This window comes from Hemiscyllium ocellatum, chromosome 8 (genome assembly GCF_020745735.1).
Source record: "Hemiscyllium ocellatum isolate sHemOce1 chromosome 8, sHemOce1.pat.X.cur, whole genome shotgun sequence".
In the NCBI taxonomy this organism is placed as follows: Eukaryota; Metazoa; Chordata; class Chondrichthyes; order Orectolobiformes; family Hemiscylliidae; genus Hemiscyllium; species Hemiscyllium ocellatum.
Window position 1 is genome coordinate 7,389,420 of NC_083408.1, and position 13,174 is coordinate 7,402,593.

The window sequence follows — 13,174 nt, forward strand, 5'->3', positions numbered from 1 at the left end:
GCTGTAATCGAGGCAATAAGGAACATTGAAAGGAAGTTTGCAGCTAATTTAGAATGACGATTTCGTTGTATAAAGTCATGAACGAGGTGATTGGGAGTAAATGTGATAGTTCGAAAAAACGACGAGTTGTAATTTGGACGAATCTGCGCTCCGTCTCAGACCAGTATCCCCTTCCTCAGCTGCAGGACCCACAACTGAGGACATACTAAAACGGTGATCTAAAATGTAATTTGAATATGTTTCTTCTTTTCAATTTTCAACAATATTGGAGATATTTTCCACACACCAAACATACCAAACTTTCTCTTCCACAGTTAAATGCCAATGATATTCGGATTCTGATGATTCTGCAGATTGTAAAAACATATTCTTGAGATCCCGGTCTCAACTGTTCACAATTAATATTATGTAGAATGAATTCACAACAAAAGACACAGTCAATGCACGATGAATACTAAAGACAAATGTTTCTCTTGATCTCAGTTTGCTGCATAAATGCTCCTCCTCAAAATGCCCGCCACCAGCCAGGAAGTGCACATGCGCATGTGCCTGGTATTCATTTCTCCACACAAAGATTGCGGACATTACCCGGTCCTTGCACTACCGGAGGCCTATGGCCTTTTTTTCCATTTCCTGAAACCATGGGACTAAGAGTTCCTAATACTAGACTAGCGAACTATTCCAGTTGCATATAAAATCTACCAGTTCAAACTGACTCAATTTTCTCCGGTTTCCACTGTCACACCCCCTTAACCGTCTCCTGCTCCTGCACTCACTGTGTCTCCAGTCACATGACACTGCCCAGGCGTTCGGTCGATATCCACGCCCGCCTTGCACTCCCATTGCTAATAGGACGAGCCGTCTCAGCTTGGTTGGCAGCCACGCCCCCTCCTCCTCATGACCCAAAACTGCCATCAATTAGCAGGGTCTAATTGTGAGGTCAGTGGCGGGATTCTTCCTCTGTCTGACGTAAATTCGTAAGGTGTGCAGATGGTGACAATCAGGAACAACGAGCTGAAGTTTCGGTGAAAGCTGAGCAGGTCTGGCAGCATCTGGGAAGAGAAATCAGAGTAAATGTTTCAGGGCAAGTGACCCTTCCTTAGAAAGGATGGCAGCTGGGAAAAAATAGAATCGCTACATAATCCCTACAACGTGGAAACACGCCCTTTGTCTCAGCAAGTCCACACTGACTCTCTGACTAATATCCCACTGCCCCGATACTCTGCATTTCCCCTGACAAATTCACCTCACCGACACATCCCTGAACACTATGCGCAAATTACCATTGCCAATTCACTTGACCTGCACACCTTTGAACTGCAAGAGATAGGAGATAAAGAGTAAACAAAGATTGGGACAGAGCCCACATAGAGACAGGGACATTTGGAAGGACATAGTAGTGCATAACGATCTGGGTGGGAGGGTGAATACCTGTTAATGGAGGCGGCAGGAACCTGCATCTGCCAATATCTCAGATGCAGCAGAGCTGGAGGAATTGGGAATACGGGATATCATCTTTGCAGGAGCTAGGGTGGGAGCAGGTGTACTCCAGGTAGTTGTGAGAGTTGCCATGTTTTAAAAAATGCCAGTGTTGAGAAGATCGTCGGTGGTGGAGGTGGAAAGGCCCAGGAAGGGGAGGGAAGTGTCAGAGATGATTGAGCTGAATTTAAGATCGGGTTTAAATCTGTTGGTGAAGTTGATCAACTGGTCAACCCCCTCGGGGGATCATGGGGTGTCGCCACTGCAGTCATCAATACAGTGGAGGAAGAGGTGGGAAGAGGTGCCGGTATAACGACGGAAAATGGAACGTTCTACATAGCCAACAAAAAGGCAGGCATAGCTGGGGCCCATGCCGGTGCCCATGCCTACCCCTTTCATCTGGAGGATGTTGGAGTTTCGAAGAGGAAGTGTCAATGGTGAGGACGAGTTCAGCCAAACGAATAAGAGTGTCAGTGGAAGGGTACTAATGGGGATGGTAGGAGAGGATGGCCGTGGAAGACCTGGTCATAGCGGATGGAGACATAGAGGGACTGGGTGTCCATGGTGAAGATGAGGTATTGGATTCTGGGGAAACAGAAGTCTAGAACGAGGTGAAAGGCATGGGTTGTGTCTCGAGCATATGTGGGGAGTTCGGCGACGAAGGTGATTTGACAGTATCGAGGGTAGGTGGAGACGATTTCACTGGGGCAGCAGCAGGCTCAGACAATGAGTCGGTCGGGTTAGATCGGCTTGTGAATCTTGCGACGGAGGAAGAATCGGGCGGTGCAGAGTTTCCAAAATATGAGGTTACGTATGGTCTCAGAATTAATGGTTAGGTACCGGGGATGAGGTCACGGTCGAGGAAGCGGTATGAGGAGGTGTCTTCGAGTTGGAGCCTTCCTTCCCCGGAGTTGATGTCAGTGCACCATACTACCACTTCACCCCCTTTTTCCAGCGAGGTTGGAATTGGTCCCGAGAGAGTGGAGGGCTGTGTGTTGTAAGGGTGATGAGAGGTTGGAGTGGGGGAAGGAGGTAGACAGGATAGACAGTTGGAAATGAAGAGATCGAGAGGCGTAATACACCAGCGCGTGGAGTCCACGTGGATGGGGTCTGTTGGAGGCAGAAGGTGGGCGGGAGTCCTAAAAAAAAGTAAGCTCAGAGGCGGAGCTGGGAGAAGTGTTCGATGTCACGGCATGTATTGAATTTGTTGATGTGTTAATGGAAGGGGATGAAGGTAAGACATTTTCTGGGGACTGTCCATTTGTCTTCAGTGCGGAGGAGGTCTGGGAGATGGAGAAAACTCAGCAGGGGTGGGAGCTAGGATGGGGGTGCGTGTGTATGCGGAGCCTGTATCTGGGGTTGGAGTGGCGGTGGGCGAAGAAGGGTGGAGTCATCAGAACAGGTGATGTTCCACTCAACGTTCTTGGGGGGCGGAGATGGTGACTGTGGTATCTGTCGGGGAGTGTGTCAGCAGTATACAGGTGAGTGGCATTGGTGGGAGCAGAAATGCTGATGGCGATGGATGGGGGCATATCACAAGTCGCGTGACATCAGCAATTCCGTGAGAGGTGGAATTGATGTCATGCGTGATGCATGTGAAATTGTTAGTGGCTGAGGACTCGACCGCAATGCGAATGGAATGGACGTTATTGATCGCTGTGAGCATAGTGGCTGCATCAGCTTCGTGGTTAATGGTGGCCGAGCAGTTCCCCATCATGAGGGAACACTCATAAGGAGCGTTGGTTATGGAGCTGGGTATATAAAGGTTTGTTGTACTTCCAGTTTTTGATGTTTGAGTTGGAGGAGAAATACTGTTGGATGAAACTATGAATTTTTCGTAGGGTACAGTACAGAACGGGGCCTTTGCATTTCTGAGAGAGGGTAGCTCTCAGTTGAGTCATAGCTTGACACCTTTTCAATCCCACGTGTTTGAATATGGCCTCCAACGAATCTCATCCACGTCACGCACCCGTGCCGTCAAACCCCAGCCCTCCAACTGCAACAAGGATAGAATCCGCCGGTGCTCAACGTCCACACCCCCACCATATTTCGCATAAACCGGATCATGCACTGACATTTCCACTGCAGAGAAATGGACCATAACACCAGAGTTATATTTCCCTACCCAATCCTATCCGTTTTCTGCAAAGACTATTCTTTTCATGACTACGTGGTCAGGTCCACGCCCCCCAACAACGCACCTTATCCTACTGGCATCTTCTTCTGCTACTGCAGTCATTGAAATACCTGCGCCCACATCTCCCTCCTCACCTACAACCAACGCCCCAAAGGAGTCTTCCTCATCTATCATAGTTTCACCTGCATGCCCACAAATGTCATTTATTGTATCCATTTCTTCCAATGCCATCTCCTTTACATTGGAGAGACGGACCATGTGCTCGCAGAGCGCTTTAGAGAACATCTCTGAGACACACGCAACGATCAACGCACCGTCGAGTGGCCGAACATTTGAACTCCCTTTCCAATTTTGCTAATGACATGCAGTTCCTGGGCCTCCTCCACCGATACTATATTTCTGCCCGACGCCTGGAGGAAGAACGCCTCATCTACGATTTCGGAACATTTCAACTCCAGGACATCAATGTGGACTTCGCCATTTTTCTCATTACCCCTCCATCCCCACTTTCAATGTGTTCCAAACTGCCAGCTCAGCACCATCCTCTTGACTTGCTCGACCTGCCAATCTTCCATCCCACCAATCTGCTCGACTTTCCTCTCCGAACTATCATCTTCGTCCACACCTCCATCCATCTTTTCCACTTTCAGCTACCTTCTCACCAGCACCACCCCACTCCAATTTAACTCTCCACCCTGGAGGGTCCCAGTCTCATTTCTGATAAAGGGCCCCTGCCTGAGTTTTGCTGCTCCTTGCATGCTGCCCGACTTGCTGCGCGTTTCCAGCACCACTCTAATCTTGAGTACCGTCGTCAATCAGTAAGGTGCTATTGTGAGTTGAGTGGCCCGACTCTCCCTCTCTCTGCCCTGGGATGGTCTACATCGTTCACAGTGAATGCGGAAGTATCACAGATCAAAGATGATTGGGCTATTCCGTACATTGGGTTGAACTCGCTCCCTCTGGAGATGCTGCAAATCTGTCCCAACTCCCCTGAATTTTCCAAAGCCCTCAAATTTTTCCTTCCAAATTTAACATGCAAATCTTTTTTTTGAGAATTGCTGCTGAATCTGCACCCAGCTGCTATTCAGACTGGGCAAAATGCTCACAACTTACAGAGTAACATAATCTTCACATTTTCACAACCGCATTATTTGCTAATTACTTGAGAGGGGTTAATACAACATGTTTAAATGTGAATAATTTCTCTCTCTATGAAAATTAAATGTATTGTGTTAAAATTAACGCAGAATCGATATCACTGCTCAAACTTCTCAGCTCCAAGGAGAATTACCTGAGCTTCTGTTTGTAGACCTTCAGTCTGAAAAACAACCCTCAAACATTGCTATCTGTATGCAATTGACAAGCTCACCCTGAATCCCATGTGCCTCAAATTTATTCATTTGTCTACGATGCAGAATTTAGTCAAACGCTTTACTAAGTTGCAAATAAAAGATGTAGTCCTTTGTGCCCTCCTCGGGCTTCTTGGTTGCCCTATCAAAAAAAAACTCAAACAAATTTGTGAGACACCCTCTGGCAAAACCATGCTGACTATACATAATCATTCCATGCCTCACCAAATGCATGCAAATCCTAGCCTTCAGAATCACCTCAAAAGACTTGCTCAACATCGAATCACAGATCTATGATTCCCAGGCTTCTAACTTAGATCGCTTCTTAAACAAAAATAAAACACATGCCACTTCCAGTCATCAGGATTTTCACCCATAGCTATACATTACATTAATATCTCTGCAAGGATCACTGCGACTTCTACCCTGATATCCCACAATCCATTCAGATACACTATAGCAAGTTCTGGAAATGTATCTACCTTTATGTTTTCTTAGAATATATTTGGATTATCCTTGACCTAATTTTCCAAGGCTACCTCAAATCTTGACATTGCCTTCCTGATATCCCGAGACTAAAATCGTGGAATCACATTTGCAGAGAGACAATCTGTCAGAACTGTCCCACAGTCCAGCAAAATTTAATGAATTCTCACAAGTGCATTTGCTATTTACCCCGCTACATCTTTTATGACCCTGGGATGCATTCCATCCGGGCCAGGAGACCTGTCTACCTTTAGGTTGGCAGCTTTCCCAACATTACTTGTTTGCTAATCATGATTGTTTCTGTGCAGTCATCTGCTATTGTCTCCATAAGTCTGCAAAATTTAGATCAGGAGAGTCTAGAGACAATTTGCTGCTGCCATAAGACAAAGCTGTTGGGTGCAAATTCTTTTCACGAGTATGTAGAATCTTAAGACTTATTATAATGTAAGGCGAGAAAGTTTTGAAAAATATATTAGGACCATTGTTTTACTTTTACACAGATAGTGGATCGTGTATGGAAGTAATCTCCAGAGGAAGTGGTAGATGTGGGAGTTACAATGCTTAAATATATTTGGACAGATGAATGAACCAGAAACGTTTGAGGGATTTTGACCAAACACAGGCGATTCGGAAGGCTTTAGTTGAATTTATGGTCATTATGGAGTGGTTAGACCATCAGGTCTCGGACATCTCCCAATCATACACACACACATTTCTATCAATGTCAGCACTTCTAGCTTCACAAACCTCCCTGTCACAATTATCTCATCCAGCCTCTCAACGCTCCCTGTCATTGTCAAAACCTCCTTAAATCTGGCCGATCTTAATATTCCTACAACCATCACTCTCCGTAGAACCTCCACCAGACAACACAACCCTCTCTAGATTCCCCAACCGCTCAGTTTGGCTCTCTTCCCACCTTCAGTCCCACCAGCACTAATTTTATGTCCCATATTATCAGATCCCTACTACTCTGCCGATCTGTGCAACCTCTACTAGACCGTACAACTCTTTCACGTTTTCTGACTCCCTGCAGTGATTTCAAACCTCCGCAATTCTTCAAACATCATTAGACTCTATACCCCGCCCTATCATTTTCAGCCGCTACCAGAATTTTTCTTGCCTGTGTACACCATCGAGTTCATATAAGCCTCTTCCTTCCTTCGTGTTCTTCACCCCCGACTCTCCTCTCCATTTCTGCGAATTCTACCTATAATTGTACTCTCCCAATTTGTGCAAATATGGCAAATTCACACACGAGCAAGCGAAAACAAAACAGAATCGTTTTCCATGATATCGAAGACCAAACATACAATCCCCTTTATTGGGTTGCCCTTACAGAAATCGCTATCTGTGAAACGTCCTTCATCCCCAGATCCTCTGACGTGCTGAAACCTGACACTCAACTCAGCAACCCTCTTTATTTCTTAACATTGTTCAGTCTCCACAACCATCCCTATCAGCATAATCTCCTCCAGTCCCTACAATAGTCCCGAATTCTGTAACCTTTTTAAAATGCGAACATCCTCCTTGTCTGTGTGAACTCCTTCAGTTTCTATTTACCTCCCTATCGCCGAGAATATTTTGAAACTTCCATTTGTTTGTTAACAGCTACTTTCACTGAATCCCATCCAATTTTTATCAGCGACTGTCACCTCTCACAACCCTCTCTATGACTGTGAATTCCTCCAATCTCAACAAGCCTCCCCATCACGTCACATCTTCCAGCATTCACAACGGCTCACTCTCTCTGAAATATCTTCCAGAGAATAAAATCATCTTTATCTCTAACATACTCCAGTCCATACCGTTCTCCCGATCCCTGTAAAGTTCTCCAATGCATATCATTGTCCCTTTTACGTGTAGCATTCTCCAGTCCATCGTAACCTCCTTATTCCTGTAATATTCTCCAGACTCTGCCACCCAACCCTATTCCTGTAACATTCTCCAAAATATTATACCCTCCCTATCCATGTTTTCTTCCCCAGACACCGCAGCTTTTATCAAATGTACCACTTGCTATTTTCCTCCGAATGAGTAGGGTATGGAAACAATGAAACACCTGTAACACTCCACAACCCGACATGCCTCCACATCTCTGGAATCTAATCTCGGCCCCTCTATCTCTGTAAAATACCACAAGAAAGAGAGCTATTTAACCCGTGAACATTCTCTAGAGCTTTTACCTATCCTTCTATCTGTCGCATCATCGACGCCTGAACACCTCATTAAATCGATCATCTCTCTCCATTCGGCAAAGCCCCACTAACACTGAAACACTACCTGTATTTGCAACAAGGCAGATGAAACGACATAATTTACCGAAGTGATCACATATGGTCGTATTGTCATACTGGAGAGGTGACTGTACAATGACAATAGCTGGGAAGTGAATATTGAACAGTTGTCTGGATTTTAGTGTTATTAGCAAAAAAGTTAAACAAGATCAAATTGTGTTGTGAAGAAAGGATGTGGTAACTGCTTTAGTTAGACAGTCAATTTATGTGGGAATCAAAATGTGGAGTAATTTTCCGTTGAAGTGTAAAATAGCACGGACATTAACCGTCGTCCGGAATTTCTTTATTGGCATCAAGCAGTGATGGCACAATAAATATGGTTTCATGTAGGAGATTTAATGCACTTTCTCCAAGCGTAGTACAATAACTGTGTGTGGCAGTAGTCAACATTCCAACTGGATAACTAATGTGCATCAGTTATTTAATGGATGGAATTCTGGATTATGTACCAGATGGCTTTCTGGAACAGCATGTCAAGGAGCCATCAAGAGAATGGACGATTGTAGATGAAAAGATGTGTAATGCGAATTATCTAATAATCATACTGTAATACATCTTTGTGGTCATAGAAGTAGAATGTTATAGATTATTTGAATTCAAAACAGACATTGTTCAGTCCACAAGATGGAGGAGAATGAGACAATTTCACAAACGAGTATGTTCTGCCATTCAACAAGATTATTGCTGATGCGATAATTCCAAATTCTACTTTCCTACCTTTTTCAGGTATTTCTCGTTTACCTGATTATTTGCACTCTGACCAACTTTTCTGTAAATATAGTTCATGACGCAGCCTTGATAGCCCTCTGCATTAAGGAATCCAACAAATTCACAACCCTCTGATGAATAAATTCCTCCTGATCCCCGTCTTGAAAGACTGAGGCTTTTTTAGGTTTCGATGCCCTCCGGTTGCAGATCCTCACACAATGAAAACCAAAGCACGTGGCAAAGACAATTATTCAGGGTAAGGTTCTGGAATTTTTGGACATAGACTTTGGTAATTTATCTGCCGATGCTTGTTTTGTCCCACATGTCATGAAATGGAGAGTGGTTGATAATTTGACTACACAATTTTCTTGGTCATTGCAGACAGACAAATGCAAAGTGGTGTACTTCTGTTTGGAAGTCTGTGGATAATGGTGTTTTGCAATGACCAGCGCTGCGATTTCTGTTCGTAACTCAATTCACTGATTAAGATGAAAATTTCAGTGGTCTGATTAGTAATTTTTCGGACGACATTTAGAAGGGCATGTATTATTGAAGGTTAGTTGCGATCATTGTAGATCGTAAGGAATGATGTTAAAGGAAGCAGCAGCACATAGGCTAGCTGGAACGCTGGGCAGAGAAATGGAAAATCGCATTTCATCGGGATAATTGTGAGACGATGCATTTTGAGAAGTCACGTGCAAGAGAAAATTACACTGCAATGATCAGACCCTTAGGAAAATTGATATGCGTCGTCTTGAGTGCAAATGCATAGCTCCCTGAAAATAACACCAGAGCACAGTACACTGAAAAGAAAAAGCATGGCACATTTAGCGTCATCAGTCGCATGATTGAGTACAGACGTTTGCATGTAATGCTTTCACCTAATAAAACTGCAGGACCGCTACGTTTGGAATACTGTGTGCAGTTCTCATTGGCAGATTGCAGCAAATTTGTGGAGCTTTTGAAAAGACGCAAAATAGGTTTACCATCATATTACCTGCATGTTAACTGTCAGGGTAGTTTGGACACAGCGTTGCTTGAATGTCGGATTCTGAGAGGGGACATGGTTCAGATTATACCATTAGGAGATGTGCGGGTTGTATAGATAGTCAGAGTCTCTTTTTCCAAAGTGGAAATGTCAAATACGAGGGTGTCTTTGTTTAACGTGAGAGTGATAAATTTTAAATGAGATGAATGAGGCAAGTTTTAACTGCACAGAGGGCAGAAGCTGGTCAGCAGGTGGTAAGAGCGGTTGTGTGGAATATTTTAAACTTGCATTTAGACAGAAACATGAGGAGGCAGAGAATGGGGGCATATGGGTCACATATGATGGTATCAGTTTCGAATACTTTCAGGATGGCACAGCCAATTTGGGCTGAAGGTGTCTTTGCTGTGTTGTACTGCTCATTTTTAGAACTCTCGGCAACTATCCTGGCAAATCCCTTCAGAGTCTTGGATGTTTCATTCAATTTGTCTCGCATTCTTTTGAAATCGAATGGATTCCAGCTCAACTTTCTCAACCCAGTGTGATTAGATCATGCCTCCATTCTCATGTTCTGAGTGAACCTTCTCTGCCCTGGGTCAAAAGAAAGACTATCTTTCCTTTTAGGTACTCACATAGTTCATAATATTTGAGGTGAGGTCTGATTCATCACTTGCAACAAGACCTTCCTATTTTTAGACTACATTCCCTTTGTCATAAGCATTTGGTCTGCTTTTTCTATTACTTACTTTTCCAGATTGAGACACAATGGATTCAAAAGCCCTTTGTACTGCCAGTCTGAACCCAAACCTCGTTAGCCTGACCAGAGAGCAGGAACATGCTGGAATGTATTCCGAAGGATTTGATATTAAACAATGAGTGGTCCTTTATAAACAATGGGATGCACATGGTTTATAAAAGGAGAACGTTTTTAAATCTGTTAGACTTTACATTTTGGAGTGGCCAAAAATGGAAGAATAGTTAAATGTGGGAGAGAAGAGTGTTGATATAGGTAATATCTGAGGTTTCAGAAGCACTTGAACAAGTATCAAGACCAGCTGAAGATCAGCTAAACTCCTTAAAGTTTAATGGGCTATCAAATGGGAATATATTTGATGGGGGATATCCAAAACAAGTACTTTGCGTTAGTATTTACTGAGGAGAAAGCCAGTGAGAGTGTGGAACGAGAGGAAATAAAAGTTACATCATGAAAAGAGTTCACATTGGAGACCCAGAGGCCCTCGATGTCTTCAAATGCAAAAAAGGTAAATAAAACTTTTGAACTTGTGATAAGCTAGGGTTGATAGTACAGCGCACTTCCCTGAGATTTTTTGTATAATCTACATCCACTGCGGACCAGTCTGACTGTTGGCAGGGGTAGGTACGTTGTTTGATGAGATTCTGAGAGACAGGATCATCATGCACTTGGAAAGGCAAGTACTGATAAGCGATAGTCATCATGGCATTGTGCCTGGAAAATGATATCACAAGTAATTGATTGATGTTTTGTGGAGGAAGTAAGGTGATAGATCAAGGCGAATCAGTAGATGTTGTCTACATGAATTTAACAAGGTCTTTGACGAGGGTCCACATTTCAGATTGTTCTATTGGATTTCATCACACAGAATTCGGGTCCATTCAACAACTGGATTCAAAATAGGTTCATAGAGTGTTGCTGCTCAAACTGCAGGCCTGTGACCAATGGTGTTCTATGGGTTTCCACTGTTGTGCATCATTTTAAAAGTAATTTGGATGAAAATATAGGAGGTGTCGTTACGTTAGCAGTTTGTAAATGATTTTGAAATTGGTGTTAAAATGGAGAAGTGAAGAACGATATCTAAAAATTTAACAGAATGAACAGTATTGCTGGGCAAGTGAGTTCAAGACGCAGACTAGAAACAATCCTTGTAATTATAGAACAGTGAGCCTTACTTTAGTTGTCGGTAAAGTGTTGGAAAAGGTTAAAAGAGATAGGATTTATAATCATCTAGAAAAGAATAATTTGATTAGGGACCGTCAGAACTGTTTTGTGAAGAATCAGTCGTGCCTCACACACTTAATTGAGCTCTTTGTGAAGGTGACCGAACTTGTAGATGAGAGTAAACCGGTTGATGTGGTGTATATGGATTTAAGCAAGACTTTCGATAAGGTTCCCCATAGTAGGCTATTGCACAAAATGTGGAGGTATGGGATTGTGGGAGATATAGCAGTTTGGATCAGTAATTGGCTTGTTAAAAGAAGATAGAGGGTGGTTATTGATGGGAAATGTACATCCTGGAGTACAGTTACCCGTGGTGTACTGCAAGGTGTTGGGTACACTGCTGGACGTCATTTTTAAAAGCGACCTGGATGAGTGCGTAGAAGGATGGGTTAGAAAATTTGCAGATGACACGAAAGTCGGTGGAGTTGTGGAAAGTGACGAAGGATGTTGTAGGTTACAGAGAGACATAGATAAGCTGCAGAGCTGGGCTGACAGGTGGCAAATGAAGTTTAATGAGGACAAGAGTGAGATGATTCACTTTGGTCGGAGTAACCAGAATAAAAAGTACTGGTCTAATGGTAAGATTCTTGGTAGTGTAGATGAGCAGAAAGATCTCGATGTCCAGGTACACAGATCCTTGAAATTTGCAACCCAGGTTGACCGGGCTGTTAAGAAGGCATGCAGTGTTTTAACTTTCATTAATAGAGGGATCGAGTTTCAGAAGAATGTGGTTATGCTACAGCTGTACGAAACGCTAGTGTGGCCGCATTGGAGTATTGTGCACAGTTCTGGTCACTGCATTAAAGGAAGGAATTGGAAGCTTTGGAAAGGGTGCAGAGGAGATTTACTAGGGTGTTGCATGGTATGGAGGAAAGTACTTACAATGAAAGGCTGAGGGACTTGAGGCTGTTTTCGTTAGAGAGATGAAGGTTGAGAGGTGACTTAATAGAGGCATATAAGATGATCAGAGGGTTAGATAGGGTGGACAGGGAGAGCCTTTTTCCAAGAATGGTAACAGCAAGCATGAGCAGGCATAGCTTTACATTGAGGGGTGATAGATATAGGACAGATGTCAGAGTTAGTTTCTTTACTCAGAGAGCAGTAACGGTATCTAATGCTTTGCCTGTAACGGTAGTAGATTCGCCAACTTAAAGTACAGTGAAGTCATCATTGGACAAGCAAATGGACGTACATGGAATAGTGTAGAGTCGATGGGCTTTAGATTGATATGACAGGTCGGCGCAACATCGAGGCCCGAAGGCCCTGTACTGCGCTGTAATTTTCTATTTTCTGTGTAATATGTTCTCTATTAGGGTCTTGGGGAGCATTGTTGACCAAGATTGGTCTTATTATACCTACGGGTTTAATTGCTGTCGCCTTCGTCTTTTGCTGTGCTTTACTTTTTATTTTTTTTTAGTTCTCGGCACTACACGGCAACTTGTTTTCATTTCAGCTACTCCCAGATTTGGTTCCTATTCTGACGGATACCCACCACTCTACTATTATGATGTGACAACTGCCACCGTGCAAAGATTATTTCCACGTGGGGACATCGATAATACTTCTGAAGAACGCGTGGGGCCTAGATTGTGAGGGTTCTTTGGTCTTTTTCCTGGAGACAAGGTTTTTGGCCCAAGGGACACAAGAATGGAGGAAGAACACGTAACGCATCAGACTCCGAAAATTATTTAGTGCGTATTGGAACCTGCGTTGTTTGTATTTGACACAAGGAGGGCTGTGTTTATTGTCTTCCTT